This window comes from Triticum aestivum, chromosome 1B, assembly GCF_018294505.1.
Source record: "Triticum aestivum cultivar Chinese Spring chromosome 1B, IWGSC CS RefSeq v2.1, whole genome shotgun sequence".
Lineage (NCBI taxonomy): Eukaryota > Viridiplantae > Streptophyta > Magnoliopsida > Poales > Poaceae > Triticum > Triticum aestivum.
The window spans coordinates 366,646,936-366,662,305 of NC_057795.1; positions in this window are offsets into that span (position 1 = coordinate 366,646,936).

The window sequence follows — 15,370 nt, forward strand, 5'->3', positions numbered from 1 at the left end:
GCACAAGTAACTATAATCTCTAAATGTCATTGCAAATATGTTTACTTCATAATAGCTGACTCAGGAACGATGAACTCATCATATTTACAAAAACAAGAGAGGTCAAGTTCATACCAGCTTTTCTCATCCCAATAAGTCCATCATATCTCGCCATTATTGCCTTTCACTCGGACGACCAAACGATGTGTATAATAATAAGAGTGCATGTGCATTGGACTAAGCTGGAATCTGCAAACATTCAACTCAAAAGAGAAGACAAGATAATGTGGGCTTTAAGTTCAATAAACAATCATGCATATGAGAGCCACTAAACATTTTCAATATGGTCTTCTCGACCCCCAAAGAAATGAAAAGAAAATAAAACTATTTACACGGGAAAGCTCCCAACAAGAAAGAAGAAGAACTAGAAATCTTTTTGGGTTTTCATTTTAATTCTACTAAAAGCATAGACTTTAAACTAACTATTTTTTTTGGTTTTTCTTAAGGTTTATCAAACACACAAGAAAAAAACTAGAAAAAGAAATTTAAACTAACATGGATGATACAATGAAAGAGTATGAGCACCGACAAGTAGTGTGTGAAAATGAATGTAAAGTCGGTGAGAAATACGTACTCCCCCAAGCTTAGGCTTTTGGCCTAAGTTGGTTTAATACCATGGACCGCCGCTACTCTCCCCGATGTACTGGGAGGTGTAATCAGGATACACTGGCTGGTCATCTCCGGATCCCACTAGACAGATGATGCACAATAAGGGTCTAGCTCAAGTTCCGGCTCAGGTTCAGGTTCTGGAGTAAAAGCTTGGACTCGATGATTGTTCACCGCCTCCGGTGTGACAAGAAAATTTTCTGCAAGCAAATAAAACAACAGAGGCGCAGGCAAAATTATAATCTCAAAGTGTTTCTTATTGAATCTATGTTTATATAAGAGCATCCTATCTTCGTTGTCAACAATAAACTTGTGTGCTACCATGCTCTTGTAGTCTAAAATTTGAGGAGGCAATTTTATCTCATCCTCCTCATGGTGCCTAATGGGTATCTGAAAGTGTTCAACAAGACGTGCATCATAGATACCTCCAAATATGGGGCCTTTTGTACGATTCAGGGCTAGCCGTTTAGCAACGACGGCACCCATACTAAAAGTATTGTCTCCCAGCAAATCATGTTGAAGAATAATAATATCTGGAACGCTCAAATTTCCACTATTTCCACGACCAATCAAGCATCTACTAGCAAATATGGCAAAGTAGCATAAAACAGGAAAGTGTATTCTAGAGACCTTCGCCTCGGAACCTTTCTTTGGCTCCTCTACAGCAATAGTATTAACAAAGCCACCCACATCTTCATGATGGGGTTCATCTAATTCTCCCTCATAAGGTGTCCTATATACCGCGCAAAAATGACGTAAAGACATTTCTTTGAATTCAACATATAAATGAAATGATACTACATGCGGTGATTTCTTAGGATAATAATAAAAGTTTTGTACGAAAGTATTGGTAAGTAAGAGATACTGATCGATTTGGTCGTTGATGAAACTAGTGAGGCCTGCAGTCTCGATTAAAGCATAAAAGTCTTCATGGATTCCGGCTTCTTTCAAGAAATCCTCGCATGGCCATTCACACGACCGTACTTCCGCTAAGCGAGGAATATTATACTTTGATTTTTCCTTCTCTTTGGCTTGTTTTTCCTCAGAGCTTGGGCTAGAAGAGCCTTTAAAGAGCCTCCTTATCATTTTCTGAAAATTTCTGAAATTTTAGTAACTTCAAAATAAAAGTGGATAAAACTAAACAAGATTCATAGCAACTACTCCTACAAGTGCCTAGAACCTATATTATGCATTGGAATTGCTTGGGACCTCAAAAATTTAACATGCAAGCTCAAGAACATGGTCACCTAAGCAGCAAAAAATTGCAATGAATAAAGCACTAGAACAAAAACTAATTGGACCAATGGAGGAGTCACATACCAAGCAACAATCTCCCAAAGCAGTTTTGTGAATGGAGCTTTGAGCTAAGAGATCAAAAATCGTTCCAAAACGAGCTAGAACTCGTGCTTGAGCTGGATGGGGATTTTTTGGGTAGAAGATGAAGTGTGTGGGTGCTGGCATAAGTGGAGGGGAGCCACCAGGGGCCCACGAGACAGGTGGCGCGCCCTACAGGGGGGGGGGGCTCCTTTCTCGTGGCCTGGTGCTTGCCCCTCCTGCAGTGTTTTCAGTGCCTAAAATCCTCAAATATTCCAGAAAAAATCATACTAAATTTGCAGGGCATTTGGAGCACTTTTATTTTCAAACTATTTTTTTAATGCACGGATAATTCAGAAAACAGACGGATAATACTATTTTTGCTTTATTTAATCTAAATAACAAAAAGTAAAAGGAGGGTACAGAAGGTTGTGCCTTCTAGTTTCATCCATCTCGTGATCATCAAAATGAATCCACTAACAAGGTTGATCAAGTCTTGTTAACAAACTCATTCCAAATAACATGGAACCGGAGAAATTTCAAATAACACTAAGTTACCTCAACGGGGATATGAAAATCCCCAACAATAAGAATATCATACTTTTTCTTGACAGTAGGAAGAGGAAATTCAAAACCTCCAAAAATGATACTTGGAACTTTTTCAATAGAATTGATGCTATGAACTTGAGATTGTTTCCTCAGAAAGTGTACCGTATGCTCATTGCCATTAACATGAAAAGTGACATTGCCTTTGTTGCAATCAATAACAATCCCTGCAGTATTAAGGAAAGGTCTACCAAGGATAATAGACATACTATCGTCCTCGGGAATATCAAGAATAACAAAGTCCGTTAAGATAGTGACATTTGCAACCACAACAGGAACATCCTCACAAATACCGACCGGTATAGCAGTTGATTTATCAGTCATTTGCAAAGATATTTCAGTAGGTGTCAACTTATTCAATTCAAGTCTACGATATAAAGAGAGAGGCATAACACTAACACCGGCTCCAAGATCACATAAAGCAGTTCTAACATAATTTCTTTTAATGGAGCATGGTATAGTTGGAACACCCAGATCTCCAAGTTTCTTTGGTATTCCACCCTTAAAAGTGTAATTAGCAAGCATGGTAGAAATTTCATCTTCCGGTATCTTTCTTTTATTTGTGATGATATCCTTCATATATTTAGCATAAGGATTTACTTTAAGCATATCAGTTAAGTGCATACGTAAGAAAATAGGTCTAATCATTTCAGCAAAGCGCTCAAAATCCTCGTCATCCTTTGACTTGGATGGTTTAGGAGGAAAGGGCATGGGTTTCTGAACCCACGGTTCTCTTTCTTTACCGTGCTTCCTAGCAACAAAATCTCTCTTATCATAACGTTGATTCTTTGATTGTGGGTTATCAAGATCAATAGCAGGTTCAATCTCTACATCATTATCTTTGCTAGGTTGAGCATCAACCTGAACATTATCATTAACATTATCACTAGGTTCATGTTCATCACCTGATTGTGTTTCAACATCAGAGATAGAAATATCATTGGGATTCTCAGGTGTGTCTACAGTAGGTTCACTAGAAGAATGCAACGTTCTATCGTTTTTCTTCTTCTTCTTTTTAGAAGAACTAGGTGCCTCTAAATTATTTCTCTAAGAATCTTACTCGATTCTCTTAGGGTGGCCTTCAGGATACAAAGTTTCCTGAGTCATTCTACCAGTTCTAGTAGCCACTCTAAAGGCAAAGTCATTTTTATTATTTAATTCATCAAGCAAATCATTTTGAGCTTTGAGTACTTGCTCAGCTTGAGTAGCAACCATAGAAGCATATTTGCTAACGCGGTGAAGTTCATCTTTAACTCTAGCCAGATTATCACCTACGCATCCTATCTCAAAAGCATTATTCTTTAACTCTCTACCAACATAAGCATTAAAACTTTCTTGTCTAGCCATAAATTCATAAAATTCATCTAAGCATGGGCTATGAAATTTAGTAGAGGGTATTTCAACTTTATCATATCTATAGAGAGAATTTACCTTTACTACCTGTGTCGGGTTATCAAGACAATGTGGTTCTTCAGGCGGTAAATTAAGACCATGTATTTCTTCAATAGGAGGTAAATTCGTAACGTCTTCAGCTTTAATACCTTTTTCTTTCATTGATTTCTTTGCCTCTTGCATATCTTCAGGACTGAGAAATAAAACACCTCTCTTCTTCGGAGTGGGTTTAGGAATAGGCTCAGGAGTTGACTCAATTGGTCCAGGAATTACTTGAGGAACTGGCTCAGGAAGAGTCCAATTATTTTCATTAGTCAACATATTATTTAATAATATTTCAGGTTCGTCGACTGTTCTTTCCCTAAAAACACAACCAGCACAACTATCTAAGTAGTCCTTGGAAGCATCAGTTAGTCCATTATAAAAGATATCAAGTATTTCATTTTTCTTAAGAGGATGATCAGGCAAAGCATTAAGTAACCGGAGAAGCCTCCCCCAAGCTTGTGGGAGACTCTCTTCTTCGATTTGCACAAAATTATATATTTCCTGCAAAGCAGCTTGTTTCTTATGAGCAGGGAAATATTTAGCAGAGAAGCAATAAATCATATCCTCGGGACTACGCACACAACCAGGAGCAAGAGAATTATACCAAGTCTTAGCATCACCCTTTAATGAGAACGGAAATATCTTAAGGATGTATAAGTAGCGAGACTTCTCATCATGAGTGAACAGGGTGGCTATATCATTCAACTTGGTAAGATGTGCCACAATAGTTTCAGATTCAAGGCCATAAAAAGGATCATATTCAAATAAAGTAATAATATCAGGATCAACAGAGAATTCATAATCCTTATCAGTAACGCAGATAGGTGAAGTAGCAAAAGCAGGAACGGGTTTCGTTCTAGCATTAAGAGAATGCTGCTTCCATTTAGCTAATAATTTCTTAAGATCATTTCTATCATTGCAAGCAAGAACTTCCATAGCAGCTGCTTCATTCATAACATAACCCTTAGGAACAACAGGTAATACATAATCATTGGGGGAACCTTCATCATCACTATCATCAATAATAGGTTCTTCAATATTTTCATTCCCCCTAACTCTAGCAAGTTGTTCATCTAGAAATTCACCTAATGGCAAAGTAGTATCACGCACAGAAGTGGTCTCATCATGCATAGCAGAAGTGGCATCATAAATAACATGCGACATATCAGAATTCATAGCAGTAGCAGGTTTAGGTGTTGCAAGCCTACTAATAACAGAAGGAGAATCTAGTGCAGAGCTAGATGGCAGTTCCTTACCTCCCCTCGTAGTTGAGGGAAAAATCTTGGTCTTAGCGTCTTTTAAGTTCTTCATAGTGATCAACAGATATAAATCCCAAGTGACTAAGAGAATAGAGCTATGCTCCCCGGCAACGGTGCCACAAATTAGTCTTGATAACCCACAAGTGTAGGGGATCACAACAGCTTTCTAGGGTGAAGTACAACCCGAATTTATTGATTCGACACAAGGGGAGCCAAAGAATATTCTTGAGTATTAGCAGTTGAGTTGTCAATTCAACCACACCTGGATAACTTAGTATCTGCAGCAAGGTATTTAGAAGCAAAGAGTGGTATGATAATAAAGGTAACGGTAGCAAAAGTAAAGGTAAATGTTTTTGGGTTTTTGTAGTAGTTGTAACAGTAGCAACAAAAAAGTAAATAAGCGAAGAACAATATATGAAAAGCTCGTAGGCAATGGATCAGTGATGGATAATTATGCCGGATGTGATTCCTCATGCAATAGTTATAACATAGGGTGATATAGAACTAGCTCCAATTCATCAATCTAATGTAGGCATGTATTCCGTAAATAGTCATACGTGCTTATGGAAAAGAACTTGTATGACGTCTTTTGTCCTACCCTCCCGTGGCAGCGGGGTCCTAGCAGAAACTAAGGGATATTAACACTAAAAAAATACACTTCCGTGATGATACGTGTTTGTCATAGTAGGTCGCGTTTTTTGTCATGCATGTACATCCATGACGATTTTATGACAGAATCAAGATAGTCATACATGTGCTGTCGTAGAAGTGTTCCATTACATTACCAAAATTATCATCATGGAAGTGTCCACTTCCATGACGATAAATCGTGCGTCACAGAAGTGCTTTCATCAAGGGTGGCCGACATGTGGCATCCACCATAACGGAACGCCGTTAAGCTATCAGGTCGGATTTTGAATCCGATAACCCGTTAACAGCCCCGACCAATGGGGATTTTCCATGTGTAAAATCATCATTGGCTGGAGGAAAAACGTGTCGGCTCATCGTTGGGGCAGATGTCATCCACTCATTGGACGGAAGGTGCCTATGATACATCGACACGTGGCACAGCCCAACAGAGGCCCATTCCTGTGAAAAGGCCGGCCCAGTAAAAATTAGCAGGCCAGTCCATATAAGGCCTACTTGTGTCAGGTCCATTTAAGCCCACGGCCCATAAGAGATGTGCCAATTCGGCCCGTTAACGGCCCGTTAAAGATTTGACACCATTGCAGCCCATCGTCAGTTCGAGCCCGTTAACAGCCTGCTATATATTTGGGCTCAATAGCGGCCCGATGAGATTTCGGCCTGTTAACGGCCCATTTAATGGATGGGCCAATTTTCAGGATGTACATCTTTCGACCTTTTAGCGACCCATTTAAATGTTGGGCTAATTTTCAGCCCGGTGTGTCTTTCAGCCTGTTGACGGCCCATAAATCTGATGGGCCATTTGTTGTCGGACCTGAGTTTTGGCCTTTTAGCGGCCCATTTAAGTGTTGGGCCAATTTCTGGCCGGGTGTCACTTTCAGCGTGTTGACGGCCCATAAATCAGTTGGGCCATTTGTAGTCGGACATGAGTTTTGGCCTTTTAGCGACCCATTTAAGTGTTGGGCCAATTCTCGGCCCTGTGTGCCTTCCGGCCTGTTAACGGACCATAAACGAGTTGGGCCATTTGCAGTCGGACCTTAGTTTTGGCCTTTTAACGGCCCATGCCCTTCATGGTCCAATACCAGCCCGGTTTCCTTTCGGCCTGCTAAAGGCCCACAACACAGTTGGGCCATTTACAATTCGACCTGACTTTTGGCCTCTTAGCGGCCCATGGTCTTCATGGTCCAGTACAAGCCCGCTGTCTCTTTCGTCCTGCTAAAGGCCTAAAGTATAGTTGGGCCATATGTAGCCCAAACTTATTAACGGCCTGTTAACGGCCCATGAAATAAATTGGGGCCACCTGTTGCCCGCTTCGATGTCGACCTGTTAATGACCCGGGAGGTAAGAGGGCCGACCATTAACTTTCGGCCTAGTAAGGGCCCATTAACTTAATGGGCCCACTAAAGTTCATACATGTCTTTTGGCCAAATTAGATAATTTGAGCCCATTACGACGAGCAATTATGCACAGGACCAAAACCGATCAAGCAAAGGTACGACATACAGGGAATAACGTTGCACATCCAGCATATATTACAGGAAATTACATCCACTGGGCAATCAAAGATTGTTTCCAGTGCAAATAAATGAGCAGAACCTAACCATCTACAACGTCACAATCTGCAACCTCAGCACACATGACGCCCATAAGCATGTGGGTAAGTTCTTTCTGCTTTGCTACACTGTCTCTGAAAACATTGATCAGTTGTTGTGTCGCACGACTCTGCACCTCGGATTCATCCACCATTTCCATCATTGCTCCAGCCATTAATTGGTTCACAAACATACATTCATTCCGTTGCATTCGAGACAGAGGATACTGAACAGATTCATATGGCGACTTTGGCAGGCTTGTATTATTGATAGTGGAGAGTGTGTCGACCACTGCATCATAACATAAATTAGGACGGGAGCCAAACATATTAATCATGAGTTATTGCCATATTACCTGGCCTAGATTTATTGGAAAGAAACAATGGGGTTGCCTTGCTGTTTTCAGAGTTTGTCTTCTTATCTTCAGTAGCCTGGACAAAATTAACACACTAGCATTGCTATCATTGGCCAAGTCAGATAATAGGAAAGCAACATTGACACAACGAACATTTGGGCAACTAGCCTACACCAAATTAACACAATATGGCACAGCTATCATCAGCCAGGTAAGGTAGCACAAAAGCAACATTGACACAATGAATGAATGGGCAACCAGAGAAGCACTACAATTCAGTAATGTGCGTGATATGAGATAGTACATTCATGCAGCTCAGTATGCAAAACTACCAGGCAGTTTTCCTTACAAAAATCAACATTGGCGCCTTTAACATTTTGCTACAACTAATTTTAGATCAGATAAAGGTTAGATTCACGCAGATTAACAAAATACATGTTGATGTAAAAATATAGTGATATACAACAGGTACTTACATCAGCATTGGAGCACAGAGAATTCCTGCAAGATATTTTCCTCGAATACGATCCCAATGGAGGAAGCCTTCTATCATTTAACCTTATTTTCTAAAAAAGAGATGGGTAAGAAACATGTAGAAAATATGATCAGAATGCTATAAAATTTCATGATGCAAGGATACGCACACGCTTCTTAGAATGGAGTTGACATTCTTTTGCTAGACTGGAGCGGACTAGTTCTTTGGCCACTGGAATCTGCTTATTATCAGTGGGAGTTGGGTTTCTCTGTGTTGGAGCAGTATCTATGAAAAATGGAGTTGGTTTATTATCTCCTAGCGTTTGGATCTTTTGCAAAGACCTGGTTTGTGACCCTTCAGATTCTAACATAGCCGTCTTCCCCTTGCATGCCTTATATAGAAGAATGGTGATTCAGTTATAAAACATGCTAAAGCAGAGATGGAATAGGTACTGAAGAATAGAAAGGCATGACATATTCACATGTATTCCCTCCATCCGGAAATAAATGGACGGGTCTAGGCGTATTTCAGTTCTAGATATTTATCCATTTCTGCGACATTTAATCCGGACGGAGGGAGTATGATGTAAGAGCTAGGGATACGTCAGGACAACATAGTAAAAAAACACTGAAAAACCCACTGCAGAACCAAAGTATTCAAACCTACTGATATGAGATAGTACACTCATGCAGCTCAGGATGCAAAACTACCATGCAGTTTTCCTTACAAAAATCAACATTGTGGCCTTTAATCATACATTTTGCTACAACTAAATTTAGATCAGATAAAGGTTGGATTCACGTTGATTAACAAAATCCATGCTGATGTAAAAATATAGTGATATACAATAGGTACTTACATCTACATTGGAGCACAGAGAATTCCTGCAAAAATCTTTCCTCATAAATGATACCATTGCAGAAATTCTTCTATCTGTTAAGCTTATTTTCTAAAAGAGAGATGGGTAAGAAACATGTAGAAAATATGATCATGATGCTATAAAATTTCATGATGCAAGGATACGCACATGCTTCTTAGAATTGAGTTGACATATTTTTGCTGGACTGGAGCGGACTAGTTCTTTGGCCACTTGAATCTGCTTATTATCAGTAGGAGTTGGGTTTCTCTGTGCTGGAGCAGTATCTATAAAAACTGGAGTTGGTTTATTATCTCCTGGCATTTGGATCTTTTGCAAAGGCCTTGTTTGCAACCCTTCAGATTCTAACATAGTCATCTTCCCCTTGCATGCCTTGTATAGAAGAATGGTGCTTTAATTATAAAACATGCGACAACAGAGAGATGGAATAGGTACTGAAGAATAGAAAAGCATGACATATTGACATGTATTCCCTCCATCCGGAAAAAAATGGATGGGTCTAGGCGTATTTCAATTCTAGATACATCCTTTTTTATCCATTTCGACAACATGTAATCCGGACGGTGGGAGTATGGTGTAAGAGTTGGGGATACGACAGGATAACACAGCAAAAAAACACTAGTTGAATGTAAAACTATATGCTAGCGAAATACGTACAGAAATAACTAAGGCAACATACACGTGTATGATTGGGAAAATAAGATGGCATTGCAACAGAGCACTAGAACAACACTTCAATATAAAAAAAACATGGTATGGCAGATAGATGAAGTACATACTGATGAATAACAATGCATAAGATATTCAGAAGCATGATGTCCAAATTAAGCAGATGGCATTGCGATAGAGTAGAATGACAGTACTTGAATTTGAAAACATGTTATCATGAATGGAATAGGTACTGAAAAACAGGAAGGCATGACATATTTACATGCATGATCAGCATGCTAAGCACATGGCATTGCAACAGAGTAGATACACTCCAAGACATTATATGCATGTTGTACCCATATCACAGGCCAAGTTAGAGCAAGGACCTTGTGGGGTGAAGAGGATTCATCATCTTTCTGCAAGTCTTCTGAAGAACTGCCTTTACATGTTCCATCATATTGGGTATCATTGACATCAAGTTTATTGGCCTTTACATTGCTCCGTGATGTTCTTGTGGATATATCAGTGTGTGCAATTATATCTGACATGCATGGAAGACAACTAGTAGTTAGATTTATGTAAATGAGTGCATGTAGGAGACAGCATAAATAGTAGGACTGGGGTTAACTAGCAGCAACTGGTCTCATAAACTAAAGGGAGAACACAGATGAAAGCTACATAATATGTATCATTTGTACTCGAGATTAACTAGATGGCACACAAAAGTATTAAAGAACAACATAGGTAATACTAGAAGTGGTATAATACTATAATCACCAGCCTGTGGGATAGCATTGGCTGATGGATGATAACTATGGAACAACGTTACCTAAAGAACAAGTATCTTAGCTGAACTATGGAACAGCGTGAACTCCTGAACAAGACCCGTAAGAGATGAGCATGAATATACAGTGAAATGTGATGATCTATTTTCCGTGCTTAGATGAATAACAAAGCCATAAATGTTGCACACAAGTAAGATGAGGGTACAACCTATCTGGCTGCCATCCATAGGAGTGAGCATCATGTGCTGACTTGTCGATGGCCCTGCAGTTGTTGTGGATGTCCATGTCGGGCACGCGCATTCGATGCAGGGAACTGTTGAGTGGGGACTGTAGCTCCCTTCTGGTGTATGATTCCCTTGTTGGAGCAGCTGTGGTGAGTCGGAAGACGGTGTGTCTGAAGATGCAGATAACGCACAATGTTAAGAATGACATATCTCTTTGATCTGAAGAAATACACTAAGAGATCAACAGCAAGGTACGAGAGTGGTCACACGTGTGTTGACTGAAGACTAAATTGGGGTCACACGATTTTATTTTATTTTGGTACTATCCGATCTACGCCGGATGGCTTGATGGCCGTCTTGTGCCTCCCGGCTGACACTGTTTAGAATCTTCTCGAAGAGCCAGCGACCAACGAAAGAGCAGCCATCCACCGTCGTCTGTGGCCCCGGCCAAAACCCCGCTCCCCACCCCACTGCACTATCGTGGTTGCGCCGCCCCCGGGCCAATCCACAAAGACTCCCCGTCATCCAGATCCGGCTGCGGCAGTACCTTCAACCCACGCAACTCTAAAAGATAGCCATCTAAGCGCTGCTTCCGCGGTGAACTTGCGGCCCCGCACCCTTACATTAGACACCAGCCAACCGGCAGCCTAGGAGCTCCGCCGCCTTGAGGGGTGCTGCTTCCCATTGGGAATCGATTGGCCCAGAATAAAAATTCAGACAACTGACACCTAAATAAAGTGATTTGAGATGAGGGTGCGACCTATCTGGCGGCATGGTGAAGTAAGCAGGTCCAGCTGCCGAGTCGGTGAGGCCGGCGCAGTTGCGGTGGCGATCGGCGGCAGGGAAAGAGCGATGTCGCAACGGTCGACGGCTACGCGGAAGCAGCGCCAGGACTGTGGACCGATCCGAAGTTGGAGCCGCTCCGGCGCAGTGAACAACAGCGGGGGTGAGTCGGCTCCGGTACGGTTCACGCGGCCGTCGTCGAGGCAGCACCAGCAGCACGGAGTAAGAGGCACACGGCCCAGTGCACGACGGCAATTAGACAGCGTCTCCGGCATTAGGGAGGAGGGCGGCTGTGAAATTGGTGCAGTGGGGGGCACCATGGAGGTGGGGCTGAGGTTTCGCGGCTCGGGAGGAGGGAGCTTCCCGAGGAGAAGGTGATTTGGCGCCCACGAGGTATGAATGGGGGCGGGTGGGGGGGTATCGGGAGGGGAGTGGAACCATGTCTTACGGACGCATTTGTCTAAAATGTGAGGGGGGAGTTACAGTTCTACCCTTGCCTATAGGCTTCTCGGCTTTGGTCTATGTACTGAGGGTCGGGGATAGTAGAGTAACTTTGCTTCTCCCCAAATAGTGGGCGGGAGCAATTTCGGGCGAGGAGGGCGTGTTTTGAACTATAGTGGGCGCGAGCGATTTTGGGCGAGGAGAGCATTTTTGAAATAGTGGGCGTGAGCTATTTCGGGCGAGGAGAGCGTGTTTTGCCATCCATGGTTTCTGAATTATTCGGCACATGTCATTTCGGCCGAGGAGAAGGCGCACTTGGATGAAGTTACGAACCTACCCTCGATGTACAATGGGCCAATGGATGCGTGTCCCACATATGACGGTAATTTTGCGTCTCCCATTTATTTGCTCGGGCGAATTCCACCGAGCAGAGAGGATGTTTAACGGGTCGTTCAAATTTTGGGAGAACGAGCATCCACGTCTACCTTACCAAGTCGATTCGAATCAAATTTTGAAATATTCGCTTGCCACTTCTTTTTTAGATGGAGAGATGATGCTCGGGAGTAATGTGTTTTTACATGCTCGTTGCTAGCGATTTACTATATGACAAATAGTTGACCCACTCAAAAACGTGAATCAAACCCAAAATGAAATATCTCGATTCAATGAACTAGCTCGTTCAGTAGGTCAAAATAGTGAACTAAATCCAAAATTGAACACCTCAATCGAGTAGCATGTTGTACAGTATTATAGTACTCCATGAACATGTTGAAAGTCAAATTAATAAACTTGTTTGATATACACATATATCCGTTCATGTGTCGATTGCAGACAACATGTTCTGCAATTTAAATATTTGAATGCAAGTTTATATCGAAACATGGTTTGTATCAGTCTTTGATGCATAAAATGCGACCTCCCCCTCTCCCAGACTCATGTTCTCTCTCTCTCTCTCACTCTCTCGCCAACAATCTTCAATTCTGTTGCACGCATCCGACACAAAAACCTTGTTGGTCCCTCTCCCTTTCTCTCCATCTCTCTCTCTCTGTGTGTGTGTGTGTGTGGGGGGGTCTTTCTAGTTTGCATTCATATATACACCATCTATAGGTCTCTCTCGCACACTATATATGATACTCTCGCTAGTCCAAGCTAGATATCTTGGGTGCACTCATCGTACGCACACAAATTCCTTGGCTCTTTGCCCGTAACTCTCTCACGCACCACTACGTCATCTTGGAGCTCTTCCCCCCTCTCTCAAACTCTCCATCCACCTGGGTCACACATACACATGCATATCTCACTCGCACTCGATAGGCCCATCTAAAACTCTATCTCTCTCCCTCGTTCTCTCTCCATCTCACACGCACACACACACAATCTCATGCCGAGCTAGCCAAGTATGATGGTCTCTCACTCAATTGTAGGCACATGCAGTCCCCCCTATATGTATATGACTAGCTAATCTTAGTCTCCATCACAAACATGTGCATGGTCTATCTCGATTTCTCTCGGGGCATCTTTCTATCGCACACGCACTCCCTCGATCTCCCACCCATATAGTCCCCTCACGATCTCGAGGGGATCTCTCTATCACAAACACACCCTCTCTCCCTCCCCATGCGTCCATGACATTCATGTGTCCCTCTCGACCTTTTTTCCTTGTTGGCCAGACCTCTATTGGACATGTGCTACAGGGGTGTCTCTCTCCGTTGCAAACAATCACACACTAGCTATCTTCGTGTATGTCCTCGCCTCGCTTTTCCATCTTGGAGATGCATGCGTGATATGTTCGCACAAGAAACGAAAAAACACACTCTCTCTCTAATTTATCGTTTGTTGTCACTTTCTCTTTCACACACATACTCTTTTTGCACACTTACTCATTCTCCTTCACACGCACTTGATCTGTCTCGACTGAGGCACTCTCCTCCATCCATAGAATATAGATTTATTGAAAAGTCAAACATCACAAAGTTTGACCATGTACGTGGAGAAAAACAATTACATCTAGTATGGCAAACATATACCATTAGATTCACCATGAGATGTAGTTTTGTATGATGTATCTTTGGTATTGTAGATATAAATAACATTTGCGTAAACCTGATCAAAGTTTCCAAAGTTTGACTTCTAAAAAATTTACATACACTGCATTATCGAGCGGATGGAATATCTCTTTCCCCCTCTTAGCTATCTGATGCACCATTCAGCCTTATCGGGGCTCCTCAATCTCTCTCAAACTTTATTGGTCAGTTTGGTTCGTGACCTGACCCTCATGCATTGATGGCCGGTACTGCCTGGTGTGGATGTGAGATGTAAAATATTTCTACCTGGCCAGGCTAGTGTGGTGCTGAAGCGTTTGGTTCATGCCTGGGCCAGGCAAAGCATCAACGTCCCATCAATAAATCCATGCATCAATTATTTAATGCTAATATACATCCATGTTGCTGTTAGCTTCATGGCCGCACGACCAGGCACGGCCAGGCGTTCGAAATCGGTCGCTTGGGCCAGGCTACTTGTAGTGTCTGGAGTTCAGCCAGGCTAATTAAAGTGCAAGGGAACCCAGCCCAGGTGGGCTTTCTTTTTCACAGGGTAGCAACCAAACAAGCATGCATGAAATCCAGCCACAACCCCAGGCCATGCAAAAGATGCTCACGACGCAAGCCAAACTGGCCTTATATCTCACTGGTTCACACATACACATGTCTCGCTCGCGCTATACATATAGACCCATCCAACACTCTTCACCCTTGTTCTCTCTCCATGTGACACGCACCCCCTAAGTACCATAATCCCTCACTCCATCATAGGCTCTGTTTGGATCCATGGGTTAGAGTTAGTTTGGGTTAGTTTGGAGTCAACTAACCCAAAAAGATCCAAACAGGAAGGTTAGTTTAGGTTAGATGCATCTAACCCATCCAAAAAAACTAACCCATCCAAGAGGTGCTTATTTGGGTTAGTTCTTCTCGGGACCACTAATAAACACTTTTTTCTCTCGCTCTCCCGCAGCAGATCCCTCCCCACTTCCTCGAAGCTTCTCGTCCTCTCCCTCCCTCCCTCTCGCACCGTCCGTGAAGGTGCCTCGCCGTATCCGCGCTCCATCTAACCCTGTCATCCAAACACCTCTTTACCTAGAGTTAGTTCAGGGTTAGTTCAGGGTATGAATCTAACTCTAACCTCTAACTAAGTTAGAGTATCCAAACAGGGCCATAGGCGCAAGCACTCCCCCCCCCTCCTACGTATGATTATCTCTTACTAGCCATCAGGAACACACGTATTGT